Consider the following 16,548-nt stretch of genomic DNA (forward strand, 5'->3'; position numbering starts at 1 on the left):
GCGCAGATGGGCCACCACCTCGATCCGGAGAGCCAAGCGCCGCCGGAGACACTCACCATCACCAAAGATGGCAAGGAGGAGCAGATTGCGAACTTCGCCCGCGTCCTCTGGTATGCACAACAGCAGCAAGTCCAAGGTTTTCTGATGGGTTCATTGTCTCGCGAGATTCTTGCGCAGGTGGTCACCCTTCAGACACCGGCAGAGGTATGGGCAGCGATCCATGCCATGTTTGCTGCCCAAAACCAAGCTCAAGCCATAAACACAAGGATTGAGCTCACCAATCTGAAAAAAGGAAACCTGACTATGGCGGAATATTTGGCCAAGATCAAGGCGCTCTCAGATGAGATCGCATGCACTGGATCGACGATGACAAGCGGCGAGATTGTTTCCCAAGTCCTGGCCGGCCTCGACCTCGACTACAACCCGGTCGTGTCGGCCCTTGCTGCGCGCGTGGAGCCTGTGACCGTCCAGGAGCTGAATACCCAATTGCTAAGCTTTGACGCGCGCCTGAATCTTCTTCACGGGATGAACGTGCGGCAGTCTTCAGCTAATGCCGCCTCTCGTGGTCGCGGGTCTGCTCGGGGGCGCGATCACCAGGGGGGCAAGAGTCGGGGCAACAGCAGCGGCGGGCGTGGCCGCGGTAACAGCCAGGGTCCGCGCCCAAACGGAGGCAACTACAGCAACAACTCACGATCTGGAGGGGGCGGCTATAGCACCAATCACGCCTCCTCTGGGTCCTCCTCCAATGGTCGCGTTCGGTGTCAACTTTGCAAAAAGGCAGCACTAGTAGAAAACAGGGCTTTCGTTCGAGCCTGGCCAGCCCATTAGTCCCGGTTGAAAGATCGTGGATGTCGCCTAGAGGGGGGGGTGAATAGGCGCTTTAAAATAATTACGGTTTAGACTTGAACAAATGCGGAATAAACCTAGCGGTTAATTTGACAAGCACAAAACCTACAACAACTAGGCTCACCTATGTGCACCAACAACTTATGCTAAGCAAGATAAACAACTAAGTGATAGCAAGATATACGACAAGAAACAATATGGCTATCACAAAGTAAAGTGCATAAGTAAAGGGTTCGGGTAAGAGATAACCGAGACACGCGGAGACGACGATGTATCCCGAAGTTCACACCCTTGCGGATGCTAATCTCCGTTTGGAGCGGTGCGGAGGCACAATGCTCCCCAAGAAGCCACTAGGGCCACCGTAATCTCCTCACGCCCTCGCACAATGCAAGATGCCGTGATTCCACTAAGGGACCCTTGAGGGCGGTCACCGAACCCGTACAAATGGCAACCCTTGGGGGCGGTCACCGAACCCGTACACTTTGGCAACCCTTGGGGGCGGTCACCGGTACCCGTCAAATTGCTCGGGGCGATCTCCACAACCTAATTGGAGACCCCGACGCTTGCCCGGAGCTTTACACCACAATGATTGAGCTCCGAACACCACCAACCGTCTAGGGCGCCCAAGCACCCAAGAGGAACAAGCTCAAGGGCACCAAGCACCCAAGAGTAATAAGCTTCTCAACTTGTAACTTCCACGTATCACCGTGGAGAACTCAAACCGATGCACCAAATGCAATGGCAAGGGCACACGGAGTGTCCAAGTCCTTCTCTCTCAAATCCCACCGAAGCAACTAATGCTAGGGAAGAAAATGAGAGGAAGAACAAGAAGGAGAACACCAAGAACTCCAAGATCTAGATCCAAGGGGTTCCCCTCACAAAGAGGAGAAAGTGATTGGTGGAAATGTGGATCTATATCTCCTCTCTCTTTTCCCTCAAAAATTAGCAAGAATCCATGGAGGGATTGAGAGTTAGCAAGCTCGAAGAAGGTCAACAATGGGGGAAGAACACGAGCTCAAAAGATCGGGTTCATTGGGGAAGAAGACCCCCTTATATAGTGGGGGAAGAAATCCAGCCGTTACCCCCACTTCAGCCCCGCAGAGAGCGGTACTACCGCTCGGCCAACGGTACTACCGCTTGGCCCTATAAGCGGTACTACCGCTCCCCCTCGCGGTACTGCCGCTGGGCCCAGAGCGGTACTACCGCGGTGGCAGGGCGGTACTACCGCAAACGAGCGGTACTACGGCCCCCACTGCCGCGGCTAGTACCGTAAAACCCGACACGAAAAAGACCCCTCGAATCGAGGCGGTACTAGCACGAGACCGCAGCGGTACTACGGCTGGGGGCTACCAGCGGTACTACCGCTCTGGAGCGGTACTACCGCTTGTAGCACTCAAGCGGTACTACCGCTCCGGCCCGCGGTACTACCGCTAGGAAATCAAAACTGCCATAACTTCTGCATATGAGCTCCGAATTGAGCAAACTCAAGCTTGTTGGATTGAGAAAGACGAGTAGCATCAAAACAGGCAGGGGAGGTATGCCAACAAATAGAGGAGTGAAACCTCCAACCGAGAAGAAACGGCATAACCTCCAACATCAAAAACATCATAGAAGATGCGAGTGAACTCCGTTTTCGATGAACTCGAGCTTGTCATCAAGATGACCATAAGCTCCAAAACTCACAAAGAGAAGAACCAAACAAGAACCAATAAAGATGATGCAAGGATGCAATGGTTTGAGCTCTCTATGAACGATACGATCAAGCTACTCATCGGGAGCCCCCCCTGATAGTACGGCAATCGATCCTATAACCCGGTCTCCCAACTACCATCATGAGACCGGTAAAATAGAAAACCTATCAAGAGCAAACCTTTGCCTTGCACATGGTCCACTTGAGCTAGATGATGACGATCTTGACTCCCTCAAGTTGGACCACCTTTCTCGGTTGTGTTGGCTCGATGAAGACTAGTTGATTGCTCCCCCATACTCCACTATGGGTGAGCCACTCTTCCGCACATCTTCACAAGTCCATTGTCACCACAATGGACGGCAAGCTTCAAGCATTTGATCTCTTCATGATGCTTCACTTGAACTTGCACACCGCAACATCTTCACAAGTCCATTGTCGCCACAATGGACGGCAAGCTTCAAGCATTTGATCTCTTCATGATGCTTCACTTGAACTTGCACAACGCAACCTAACCCCACACAGAACTCTCACGAAGATCATGGGTTAGTACACAAAGCGTAATTGACAATGCTTACCACACCATGGGATCGCTTGATCCCTCTCGGTACATCTTGTGCGCTTTGTGTGTTGATCAACTTGATTCACTCTTGACTTAGTCTTGATCAACCTTGACTCTTTCCAACTCTCTTCATTTGGATGATGTCTTGAAGGTAAACATGAATGATCACACAATCTTCTTCTTCAAGACATGCTTGCAATAAGCTCTACTCTCACATGACCAATTTTTGGATAATTCCTTAATAACACCTTGGTCACCACATAAACTCCTTGAAACCAACACATGGACTTCAAGAATTGCCTATGGACAAATCCTTCAAATATAACTCAAGGCAACCATTAGTCCATAGAGATTGTCATCAATTACCAAAACCAAACATGGGGGCACCGCATGTTCTTTCACCGGTTCCGCACGAACCGGGACCCATGGGGTGCATTAGTCCCGGTTCGTGAGCCCAGGGGGCCGGCCGGGCCACTGGTCCCGGTTCGTCTGGACCTTTTGGTCCCGGTTCAAGGCACGAACCGGGACCAATGCGCGTCGCCCCTGACCCATGACCATTAGTCCCGGTTTGTGCCACAAACCGGGACTAAAGGGTTGGTCCTCGTTGCGGCCAGAGTTTAGTCCCACCTCGCCAACCGAAGGGCGCTCGCACCGGTTTATAAGCCTGTCCCTCTCTGCCTTGTTGAGCTCCTCTCAAAATGAAAATAGATGCCCTTATACAGGGAATTTGACCTAAATTCAGAGTGAGTTTCTCTGAAATTCATAGAAATTTATTATGAATATAGGTTGAATTTTCTCTATAAGCGCATCTATGCTCATTTTTTTATGTTGGGGTTGGCGATCTTTACAGACTTTTTGTGTGTTGAATATGCACCATTCAAAATCAGTCTCTGCTTTGAATGGGGCATTTTGAACACACAAAAAGTCAGGAGTTCAGATAAGTTTTAAAAAATGAAATCCCTTTGTAACAGACGAGTTTCCGTATGAAATCCTGATACTTTGAAAGAGATTGTCCGTTTTGTACACGAAGTGCATCCAGTTTTTGCCGTAACCCTCTCAACTTTCTTGCACATGCTATGTGGATGAAATGACGATACCATGCCAACTTTCAACCTTTTCAGAGTTCATTTGAAATGCTTTTCAATTTTAGGGTCTTATAGCTCAAAATAATTAGTAAATGCATGAAAAATAACAAATGAAGTCAGAAAGGATTGAAAAATGATGATGTGGCTTTGAATGGTGCATTTTGAACACACAAAAAGTCAGGAGTTCAAATAAGTTTTCAAAAATGAAATCCCTTTGTAACAGACGAGTTTCCATATGAAATCCTGATTCTTTGAAAGAGATTGTCCGTTTTGTACACGAAGTGCATCCAGTTTTTGCCGTAACCCTCTCAACTTTCTTGAACATGCTATGTGGATGAAATGATGATACCATGCCAACTTTCAACCTTTTCAGAGTTCATTTGAAATGCTTTTCAATTTTAGGGTCTTATAGCTCAAAATAATTAGTAAATGCATGAAAAATAACAAATGAAGTCAGAAAGGATTGAAAAATGATGATGTGGCTTTGAATGGTGCATTTTGAACACACAAAAAGTCAGGAGTTCAAATAAGTTTTAAAAAATGAAATCCCTTTGTAACAGACGAGTTTCCATATGAAATCCTGATACTTTGAAAGAGATTGTCCGTTTTGTACACGAAGTGCATCCAGTTTTTGCCGTAACCCTCTCAACTTTCTTGAACATGCTATGTGGATGAAATGATGATACCATGCAAACTTTCAACCTTTTCAGAGTTCATTTGAAATGCTTTTATAAACTCTAATAGCAAAAGGAATCAACTATAAAAGCTTTTATAAACCTCTAGTATTTTCGTAAAGAATTAAAATTTAAACTATTCAAATTTGGAAACTAATGGAGTAACAGAAAGTTTATAATTATTCTGAGCTAAAAGCAAAAAGAATAAAAAATAAAGCAAAAATCAAAAGAAAATAAATAATTCAAAAAACAAAAAAATATTGGAAAAAATAAAAGAAATGCCGCCTAATGTGCCACACGGCCTACATACGACTAGAAACCCATCTACACATGGGCCAGGATGCAGGCCCGCAGGCCCAATAGGCCCAACATGGCAGTGACAAGGATAGGCATGTAATGCCTGCATATTAGAGAGGAGCTCAGCACCTGAGCTGCAACGCAGCTTATAAACAGGTGCTGAGCTCTATCAGCTAGCGAGGTGGGACTAAACTTCCCACCGCACCGCGCCAGCATATTAGTCCCAGTTGGTGGCTCCAACCGAAACCAATGCTCCCCTTTGGTCCCGGTTGGTGGCACCAACCGGAACCAATGCCCACCCTTTAGTCCCGGTTGGTGCCACCAACCGGGACCAAAGCCCTCTGCTTCCCACCCTTTGGGCTGCAGAAAAGAGGCCTTTGGTCCCGGTTGGTGCCACCAACCGGGACTAAAGGTGGCATTGGTTCCGGTTGGTGCGTCGAACCGGGACCAAAGCCTTTGCTATATAAGCCAACACTTAGGAAATTTTCAGATTTCCATCACCAGTTTCCCCTCGCCCGACGACGTCGCGAGCTCGATCTACACCGCCAGGCTGCCCCACCGCCGTCGCCGTCGCCCGTGCCCCCGAGCCCACGCTGTCGCCCGTCGCCGTCGTCCTCCGCCCCCCGCCGCCGTCGCCGTCGCCCTCCGCCGCACGCCCCCGAGCCGTGTCGCCCGTACGTCACCATCACGGTCCCCCCGGCCCGCCGCGGTCGCCGTCGCCCTCCGCCACCCACGCCGTCGCCCTCCGCCGCCCCCGCCGTCGCCCGATGTGAGCCGCCGCCACGCCACGGCTTTGTTTATTTTTTCATATAATTTGTATTATTTTTTTGTTCATTGCATTTTTTCATATATATAATGTATATATATGAGTATGTGGTAGCTATATGATGAATGGATGTGGCTATGTATGTATGAATATAATGTTCATAGAATTTTTTTTGTTTATATACGTTTTTTTCATATATGTATTAATTTTTTATTGAGGTTAATTATTAGTAGATATCGATTTTAGGTTAGTGCTTAGTAGTTGAACTAGTTGATTTAATAAAACTATTTTATTAAATTTTACTATATATAGAAGTAGTTTATTTTTAGTAAGAACTACTTTATTTTATATATTTATAGTAAGTGCTTAGTAGTTGAACTAGTTGATTAATTAATAAAACTATTTTATTAATTTTTTTACTATATATAGAAGTAGTTTATTTTTAGTAAGAACTACTTTATTTTATTTATTTATAGTAAGTGCTTAGTAGTTGAACTAGTTGATTAATTAATAAAACTATTTTATTAATTTTTTTTTACTATATATAGAAGTAGTTTATTTTTAGTAAGAACTACTTTATTTTATTTATTTATAGTAAGTGCTTAGTAGTTGAACTAGTTGATTAATTAATAAAACTACTGTATTTTATTTTTAGTAAGTGCTTAATTAGTAGTTGAACTAGTTGATTTAACAAAACTAGTTTATTTTACAATAGAAGTAGTTTATTTTTAGCTAGGAAATGAATAGAACTAGTTTGTTTTTTTAGTTAAAGCAATTATTCCCGCATCGACGTCGACGATGCCTATCCCGCATCCTCGTCGTCGACTCGGCGGAGGAGGCCGGCTTGATCAGAGGGGCCATGTCCGGGACTGGGCTCCGCCGGGCTGGTTTTGGGAGGTGCTATCTTCCGGTGGGTGTAGGTTGGTGAGGAGTCAGCCCGTTGTTGACTCGATCCTTGTTTGGTGGCGGTCGCGTGGGCCAGTGACGGCGCCGAGGCTTCCGGACACTGCGGAGGTGGTACGTCACCGTGTCAGCGAGGAGGACCAGCACGTCCGTCGCTACATGGTTGCGTTGGAGGGCAGGTTCGACAATACCTGGCAGGTTCTTCAGGGATCTCACTGGAGCTATGATCCTGTGATGGTTCCGTCCCTTTGGGTGTCCACCGCCCGCGCCGATACCCGTCGGGCGCTACTGTTCTAGCTGTACTAGCGATGCTATATGTATGATAGTATTCGAGGTGTATTAGTGATAATATTCGACGATGTACGGACGCATGGAGATGATATAGTTTTGCTTATAATTGAATGCATCCTAATTTGAATACTACTTTATTTTATGATTTGATTTTGCTTATTGAATGCTCAAAGTGGAAAACTACTCCTACTTTGAATGCTAAAATTGGAGAGCACTATGATTAGTTGATAGCTTATAGGGTTTTTGTTTTTGCAGAAATCTAGGAGCCCCCGGCCCCTCCATCATCCCCGTCGTCGTCCCCGTCACCGCCCCGTCCGACATCGAGGTGAGACTAGCCAAATCCTCTTTTAGAAAGATAATTAAACGATATTTCGGGTTGACTGTAAGTCTGTCGAGTCTCCACCATATATGAGAGGACGAAGAATACCGACTGTTGTCGTGGGGGTAGCTTCTCCTTCGTTCCCGTGTGCTAGACAATTTGGTGTAATGCACTCAAGAACGAAAGGAGGAGCTACCATCACCGACGGTCGCAAATGTCAGAGAGGAATCAGTGAGGGAGAGTTCCACCATATATATATGAGAGGACGAAGAATCCCGACTGTTGTCATGGGGGTCGCTTCTCCTTTATTCCCGTGTGCTAGACATTTTGGTGTAATGCACTCGGGGACAAATGGAGGAGAGACCATCACCAACGATCGAATGTATAGACCACGTGAGCTGAGAGTTTTCAAGAAAAGACTCGACAAACCGATAGTCAACCCGTGATGAATAATAATGATCTAACTTAGGTTTTTTAGTACATATATTTAATTGTAGACGTTTAATATTTGAATTATGAACATAGGAAATGTCGTACTCGGACGATGAAAGTCTCCCGGGGGAGTGCGACTGGTGCCACGACGACCGAGGTCAGTGCGACAGGCCTCACCTGGACGAAGATCGGCGCTTCAGTATTAAGCTGGAGGAGACCTTCGATGTTGAAACGGTACGAAACGACGACAAGTGTTATTTTTTCGTAATTAAGCATGACTTCAACTATTTCAACGTGTACTTTTCATCTTTTACAATTCGGCTAGCTTATCCCATGCCATGCAAGACGCTACGTCTTGGAGAGGATGGGTTTTGAAGACCATGGAAGTATGGAAACAAAGAAAATTCACCTAAGGACCCATCATGATATAGATTTTGAAGTAAATCTGTATAATTCTGAGAGCGTAACCTATTTTGGTTGCAAAAATTGGGAAGCATTTTGCAAGATGTATGATTTTGATGAGGGTATGCTTGTCACCATGGATCTTGGTGATCCTGACATCGAGCAAGACAATATGGACATTTGGGTCCTTGTTGATACGCCTCCAATTCTACCGCTATGTGAGTTTCTCAAACATAGTTATTAGCTAATTTATATTGTTCATTTCAAAATAGTTGACAGCTTATTTTCATTGACAGCTTATTTTGATTGTTCAAACAATGTGCGGAACATGGTAGACAGAACCTACTACACCGATGGCTCTGAGTTAACTTATAAGGAGAAAACTCATCTGGTCGGATTTTGTACTGATCTTGAGAATTACAATATCTATTGTAAAACTCCTCCACATTATGGTCAATACGTGCCACTAGTGCACGTGTTGAACTACGGTAAATACTATGGAGATACCCTGGTAAGATTTCTTACTATTACGACATCCGTGCATATTTTGCATACTTCTAAAACTAGTACATCATTGCTAACTATGAAGTTATTACTATGTTTTTCAACAGATAATCCCAGAGGATTGTGTGCCTCATTTGATGTATCAGAATGGTAGGCTTGATGTTTTGAACATACAACCAGGTCATCCTACGAATCTCAACTGTCCATACCGGATTTCTAAAAGAAGTGGAGACACGCAAATCAAAGAATGGAAAAAATGTATGGACAGTCGCAAGGAGGTTCTTGGAAGCAAAAGGAAGCTAAGCGCAAGAATTGGAGACAGGATGATCTCCATTCTCCATAATGGAGAGTCAGGGTCTATATTGTTTTATGCTATTTTACCTTAAAGAGGGTATTTCGCTCCTACCTAATACTGATGATCATGTGCTAAGAACAATTAAGTAGGGTTGGTTCGATGACTATGAGGATGATGATCGTATGACTTGTTATTAATAACGAGTAGAAGTTATATGATGATGATTAGTAGGACTTGTTATTATATATGATGATGCATGATGCGCGCATGAAGAGTTATTATATATCAGCGGGTGAAATGAACATGGACTGGATTGAAGTGAAGGCAACATGCATGTGTGGTGCATGTCGAAAGTAGTACAATCCAAACTTGATCAAGTTAGGATTATTATTACTTTCGACATGCACCACATGTTGCCTTCACTTCAATCTAAGCCATGTTTAGGCATAGCAGTACGTAGCGTTAGTAAACCAAGCATGAAGATATAAGAGAGGACACTTCTCTCTAATAGCTACCTAATAACAACCTAAATTAACCCCCAAAACCCCTAAATCAGCCCCTTTCAAAAAAAACCTCAGCTCCAGCCAGATGCTGACACGTGGATGCCTATTGGTCCCGGTTGGTGTCACCAACCGGGACCAAAGGCCCCCCGTCCTAGGCTGGCCGCAGCGGCCACGTGGAGGACCTTCTGTCCCGGTTCATGTAAGAACCGGAACTAAAGGCCAAGGGCATTAGTAACGACCTTTTAGTCCCGGTTCACAAACCGGGACAGAAGGCCCTCACGAACCGGGACAATAGGCCCTTTTTCTACTAGTGCAGGCCATGAAGTCATGGACTGTTGGCATCGTTACGATGAGGACTTTGTTCCGGACACTCGTCTTGTTGCAGCAGCATTCCTGGAGCAAGGAGTAGATGGTACCATCTGGTACGCTGACTCAGGAGCCACCGATCATGTCACCAATGAGCTCGAGAAGCTATCCATGAGGGAGAAGTACTTTGGCAATGATCAGATTCACACCGCAAGTGGTGGAGGTATGGATATTTTTCATATTGGTCAACCATCTATTAATTCCCCTAATCTTAAACGTGATCTTGTTCTAAAAGATGTTCTTCGTGTTCCACAAGCCGACAAAAACCTTGCATCTATGTCTCGTTTAACTTCCGATAACAATGTCTTCTTTGAAACTCATCCCACGTATTTTTTCATAAAGGATCGGGCAACGAGGGAGCTCATTCACCATGGTAGATGCATTGGAGGCTTGTATCCCATTACATACGGAGCATTTAGTCGGAAGCGTCGTCATCAAGTATACTCCGTCGTCAAGCCCTCCTTGGCAAGATGGCATCAAAGATTAGGACACCCTTCTTCGGTCATAGTCAAGCAAGTAGTGAATAAAGGCAATCTTGCATTGTCGTCTAGTTCTAATATTGAGTCTGTGTGTGATGTTTGTCAATGTGCAAAGAGTCACCAACTTCCTTATCCTAGGTCAAATAGTGTGTCTCATGCTCCGTTGGAACTTATTTTTAGTGATGTATGGGGTCATGCAAGAGATTCTTTTGGCAGGAAAAAAATATTATGTCAGTTTTATTGATGACTTTAGCAAGTTTACTTGGATATATTTGCTTAAGTTTAAATCTGAAGTTCTTTCTATTTTTCAAGAATTTTAGAAGCTTGTTGAACGTCAGTTTGACAGAAAAATTCTCGCAGTCCAAAGTGACTGGGGAGGGGAGTATGAGAAACTCAACTCCTTCTTTCGTAATATTGGAATTGCTCATCATGTCTCATGTCCTCATGCTCATCAACAAAATGGCTCTGCCGAGCGTAAAAGTCGTCACATTGTTGAAGTAGGCCTATCTCTTTTAGCCCATGCATCAATGCCACTCAAATATTGGGATGAAGCTTTTATTGCTGCAACCTATCTTATCAATCGGCTTCTTACCAAAGTCGGCAATATTACTCCCTTGGAAAAATTGTTTCATCATAAACCCGATTACAATTCTCTAAGAATTTTTGGGTATGCTTGTTATCCTAATCTCCGTCCATACAAACGCCACAAACTTGAATTTCGTTCCACTCAATGCGTTTTTCTTGGCTACAGTAATCTTCATAAAGGGTACAAGTGCCTTGAGATTTCCACTGGACGCATATATATTTCTCGAGATGTTATATTTGATGAAACAATGTTTCCTTTTGCAAAACTTCATCCAAATGCCGGAGCTTTACTTCGTGTAGAGATTGAACTTCTTCCTGATTATCACTAGTAGGAAAAGGGGCTTTTACCCCGGTTTGTAAGGGCCTTTTGTCCCGGTTCTCGAACCGGGACTAAAGGGTCATTACTAAAGCCCTAACCCTTTAGTCCCGGTTCTTACACGAACCGGGACAGAAGGTCCTCCACGTGGCCGCTGCTGCCAGCCCAGGCAGGGGGGCCTTTGGTCCCGGTTGGTGCCACCAACCGGGACCAATAGGCAGGGCCTTTTATCCATGTTGGTGTCACCAACCGGGACCAATAGGCATCCACGCGTCAGCAGCTGGCAGGAGCTGAGGTTTTTGTTTTTTTTGAAAGGGGGTGGTTTAGGGGTTTTGGGGGGTTAATTTAGGTGTTTCATATATTGTGTTAGCTAGCTAATTAATAGAGAGAAGTGTCCTCTCTTATCTCCGTGCTTGGTCGACGCTACGTACTATATACGTATGGAGAGGAGTAGACACGCTAGCTAGTAATCAAATGAAGGAAACGGAAGATCGTCATGAACATATGCATACAGAGAGAAGTGATATCGACCACCTCTCCTTCTCCGAGATATTGGTCGAACAACAAGTTCTCGTATATCTATCCGACACTACCGGCTACATATATACAATAATTATCTCTTACAATACAATCTCCTAATTAAATTGTAGGAACACAGGGTCCACATAGTATTCTCCGTTTTCAGCGATCACGTGGTCAAGGAAGAATGCCGCCAATTCCTCTTGAATTCCTCGCATACAATCTGGTGCTAGGACTTCATCCCGCTTCCGAAACATCTAATTTGAAGAAGGGGGTCAATACATATATATATGAATAAATGAAAATCAACACAAATGATGGTAATAAAATAAAATTGTGAATATTATTGCTTACGCACTTCATATTGTTCTTCAGTGTAGCCCCGCTCACAGGTTGTGTAGCGGATGGACTCGCAAACGTAGTATCCACAGTAATTATTCCCGGGTTCCTGCCACAACCACTTTACAAGAAATAGAGGTCAATCAAACTGATAAGCAAGCATGCTAAATGGTATTGATGAAACTAGCGCTTGAAACACTAGGAGATGCGCGGAACATGCTACTATAGTACTTACTTTCGGGTGATTAAATTGCAGCTTCTTCGGCAGTCCCGGAGCTTTTGAGGTGAATTTTCTCCAAACCCTGCCAGACAAAGAAAACAATTACTTGATATCAGGAAATGAACAAAGTTGCTGATATGGTGGATAATGATCGATTTAACTTACTTCTCGAGCATTTGAGTCATGTTCGCATAGTCCTGGGGATCTTTTCGTCTCGAGTCTAAGACGGTTACTACTCCCTGCTCAAGCTTAATCTCTAGGAGAATATAGTGGAAGCTGCGCATGCATGCATAAGTCATCAATTACATTACCATAACCTGGACTAATAAGGGAAACCGAATATGCACAAGACAGTAACACTCACTTGAAGTTGTAAGGAAAGAGTATTATATCTTTGTTTTGATTTAATACCAACGATTGTAGCAAGTTGGTCTCGGCTTCTTTGGGATGTTTTTCAACCGTATATGCATCTATGAGATTTGTGTTAATGAACCGAATATCACCGATTTGTCTTTTCTTCAATTTGGCGATCTTCAATCTGCATAATATAGTGAGGATAATTATAAATACATGCAATGAAAGAGTTGACCTATATAGAGAGACTAAATGACAGAAGTAGTACTACTTACAGACAGTAGCAAGTGATCGTTGTTTTATCGAGGGCCTTTTGATTGTAAAACTGGAAGAAATCCTCAAATGGAACATTCAGCAGATCAATTCCAACGAGGTCATGCTTCAGTTTAACTCTCAGCGTCAAAGTATCCATCCCATCAGACTCTCTGCAGGTTTTCATGTACCAATCATGTAGTCTTCGCATCATCGTTGTTAGAGATCTTTCATCTTTGACGAGAGGCTTCCCGTAATGGTATTTGTGTTCGTCCACCTCCATGATTTCATAATGTACATCGTCGGGCAGGTAATCTCCAAGATTGCTACAACCGGGCACCATACTCGGATCATTAGCGACGATGTCTTTTGACACCTTGAGCGGGGGGCACGATTGGTTCGCTTGTTCGCCGAGCTGGGCAATTTTTTTCCCAGCTTGTCGTTCTTTTAACCTTTGATCACTGACAGTACTTCCCGACCGCTCCGCTTCGGCATATGTCTTTGCAAGAATGCGCTCATAGTTGCCTCTCGGCGGAGACTTTGGTGGTTTTGTCAGGGCAGCCAGAGTGCGCTTTGCTTTCACCGGATCTACCTTCTCCACCGGAGGTGGATGTTTCTTTGCTTTCACCCCTTCAAAGAAGTTTGTCACTTCGGCTCGCACGATCTTCCTGGTTTCCTCCTTGGTCCTCTCGTATGGTAACTTCTCTGGAGTCTTCAGAGAAGGACCGAATCTGTATTGCCTCCCGCCTCTGGCAGCTGTACTGCTAGACGCCGGCAGAGCAGATGGAGCGGCTGCGGCTGTCTTCTTTCCTTGCTTACGAGGCGGAGGAGAAGGACTACGACGCGCCGGAGCAGCCGCAGCGGCGGCGGGTCTCTTCCGCCCTTGCTGGCGAGGCGGAGAAGGAGGTGGCTGGCTGCTCTGGCGCGCCGGCGCTGGCGGAGAAGGAGGCGGAGTGCCGCCACGCGCCGGAGAAGGAGGCTGAGTGCCCTGATCACTCGCCGGAGGAGGAGGCGGAGTGCCTTTACTCGCCGGAGCCGTCCAGTTCGGAAGGTTGATGAGCTCCTTCCGCCATAGGCATGGAGTCTTCAGAGCAGAACCCAGCCGAGTCTCCCCTTCACCGGTAGGGTGGTCAAGCTGGAGCTCCTCAAATCCCTCCGTTATTTCATCCACCATCACCCTAGCATATCCTTCTGGAATCGGCCGGCAGTGATAGGTTGCGCCGGGTTCAGGAGGTAAAACAGAGCCAACAGCCGCCTTGACTTTGAAGTTCTGCCATTCCGCCATAAGGTGGCAATGTTGAGACTCCGTGATAGCATCCACGGGGTAGCTAGCAGGAGCCGCATGCTCCAGCTGAAGCAGCTCGGTGGAAGCCACGCTGCTTCTCCGCTGAGATGGCGTTGTAGCTTCGGGGGCAGTTTCGGCATGTCGATTGCCATCTCGTTCCTCTAGCGCTTGAACCCTTTCGTGCAGCTTCTGAATTTGGATCTGCTCCACTTTTTTCCTCCTCTCCTGGCTTTTGTAACCGCCCGCGTCCGGAAAACCAGCCTTCCACGGAACGGAGCCTGGCGTGCCTCGTGTTCGTCCAAGGTGCTCAGGATTCCCGAGGGCCATTGTGAGCTCGTCGTTCTCTCTGTCTGGAACGAACATCCCTTCCTGCGCTGCATCGATATATTACTGAATCTTCTTGACTGGTATTCTCAAAAGCTCGTTCGTCCAAACGCACCTCCCTGATACAGGGTCCAAGGTTCCGCCAGCCCCGAAGAACCAAGTCCGGCAACGGTCTGTCCAGTTCATTGTCTGTGGTTTGATCCCTTATTCAAGCAGATCATTCTCATCCTTGGCCCACTTAGGTCGGGCTTTGAGGTAGCCACCTGACCCCGTGCGATGGTGAAGCTTCTTCTTTTCAGCATTCTTCTTGTTTGTCGCTGACATCTTCTTACTCTTTTCCGATGTCTTGTGGGCCACAAATGCGGGCCAGTGATCTCTGATCTTCTCATACCGGCTGATGAATTCTGGTGTCTCTTCTTTGTCGACAAACGTTTTCAGCTCATTCTTCCACCTCCTGAATAGGTCTGCCATCTTCTTAAGAGCATGAGACTTGATTAATTGCTCTATAACTGGCTTCTCCGGATCCTCCTTACCGCAGTTGTGCTCGATCCGAAGGGCTAGAAAAAAGAAGAAAGACGAGTGTTAATTAATATGTGTACATACCAAAACAATGAATGCATCAATTAGCTAGTCAGCACAGGCTTAACTAATATATTTACCTGGCCGGACTCTGTTTGGTCACCGGAGCCGCCACCACGGGCTCCTTCTTGCACCAGCATTGGGTCACGGGAGCCATCATAATCATGTCTTTCCTCCTCCACTCTTCGATCACCGTAGCCTGCTTCTTCACCCTGTTCTTCCAGACCATCATTGTCGTTAAGATACGACAAGATATCACCTCCAGCTAAGATTATGTCCCCCAACACCTCTCCTGCTTGCTCATCTCGTCCGTGCTCCATTGTTTCTGCAAATATTACAACATGGCAATTATTACACAAACATGACAGCAGGTGGATATATTAGTGCAAACGTAGACCTAGCTTATTCCGGGTTTGGGGTGGCCTAGGCAACGCTTCAAGGGTAGGGGCGCGACGGGAGGGGGTAGGAGACCGACATCGTTTTTTTCTAGGGTTTGGGGGTGTCCTCGAGAGTTTTGGTCGAGCGAGAGGGCCGGGGGGTGCTCCCGTGGTATAAGTTATCACGGTCGAGAGGGGATATAAATATCGACCGTCCATCATGTCGAAGTTATCTGGGAGGGAGTTATATATATCGACAACGACGACATACATACATGGGAAAATAATGTTATCGGGGAGGGGGTATATCGACCTCCCCCACGTGTTGAAGTTATCGGGAGGGGGTTATATCGACAACGACGACATACGTACATGGGAAAATAATATTATCGGCGGGGAGGGGGTATATCGACCCCCCCTCCTGTTGAAGTTATCGGGAGAGGGGTATATCGACGACGACAGACCCGATAAAACATAAGAAAACGAAGAAGAAATAAAAAGAGGAGAAGAAGAAAAGGAATAGAGGAGAAGATTGAAGAAAAAAAGAAGAAAAAAAAGAGGAGAAGAAGAAAGGAATAGAGGAGAGAAGAAGAAAAAATAGAATTTTTTCTATTTTTCCTTCTTCTTTTCTATTCCTTTCTTGTTCTCCTCTTCTTTTTCTTCTTTTTTCCTCTTCTTATTTATTTCTCCTCTTCTTCCTCTCCTCTTCTTCTCCTTTCTTCCTCTTCTTATTTTCCTTTTTATATGAACATATCATCATATATATGAACATACATTTTCTTTGCATATGCATATGAACATACATTTTCTTTGCATATGCATATGAACATACATTTTCTTTGCATATGCATATGAACATGCATACATACATTTTTCATTCATATGAACATACATACATACATTTTCTTTGCATATGACCATACATACATTTTTCTTTGCATATGACCATTCATACATTTTCTTTGCATATGCTTTGCATATAAACAT

General features: G+C 45.3%; 1 pseudogene; it reads left to right on the forward strand.

Annotated features, from left to right (window-relative positions):
• Window positions 1–356: 356 nt before the first annotated feature.
• On the forward strand, window positions 357–502 carry LOC120963669 (small nucleolar RNA Z247; annotated as a pseudogene).
• The last annotated feature ends 16,046 nt before the right edge of the window (window positions 503–16,548 follow it).

Source organism: Aegilops tauschii, chromosome 4 (genome assembly GCF_002575655.3).
Source record: "Aegilops tauschii subsp. strangulata cultivar AL8/78 chromosome 4, Aet v6.0, whole genome shotgun sequence".
Classification (NCBI taxonomy): domain Eukaryota; kingdom Viridiplantae; phylum Streptophyta; class Magnoliopsida; order Poales; family Poaceae; genus Aegilops; species Aegilops tauschii.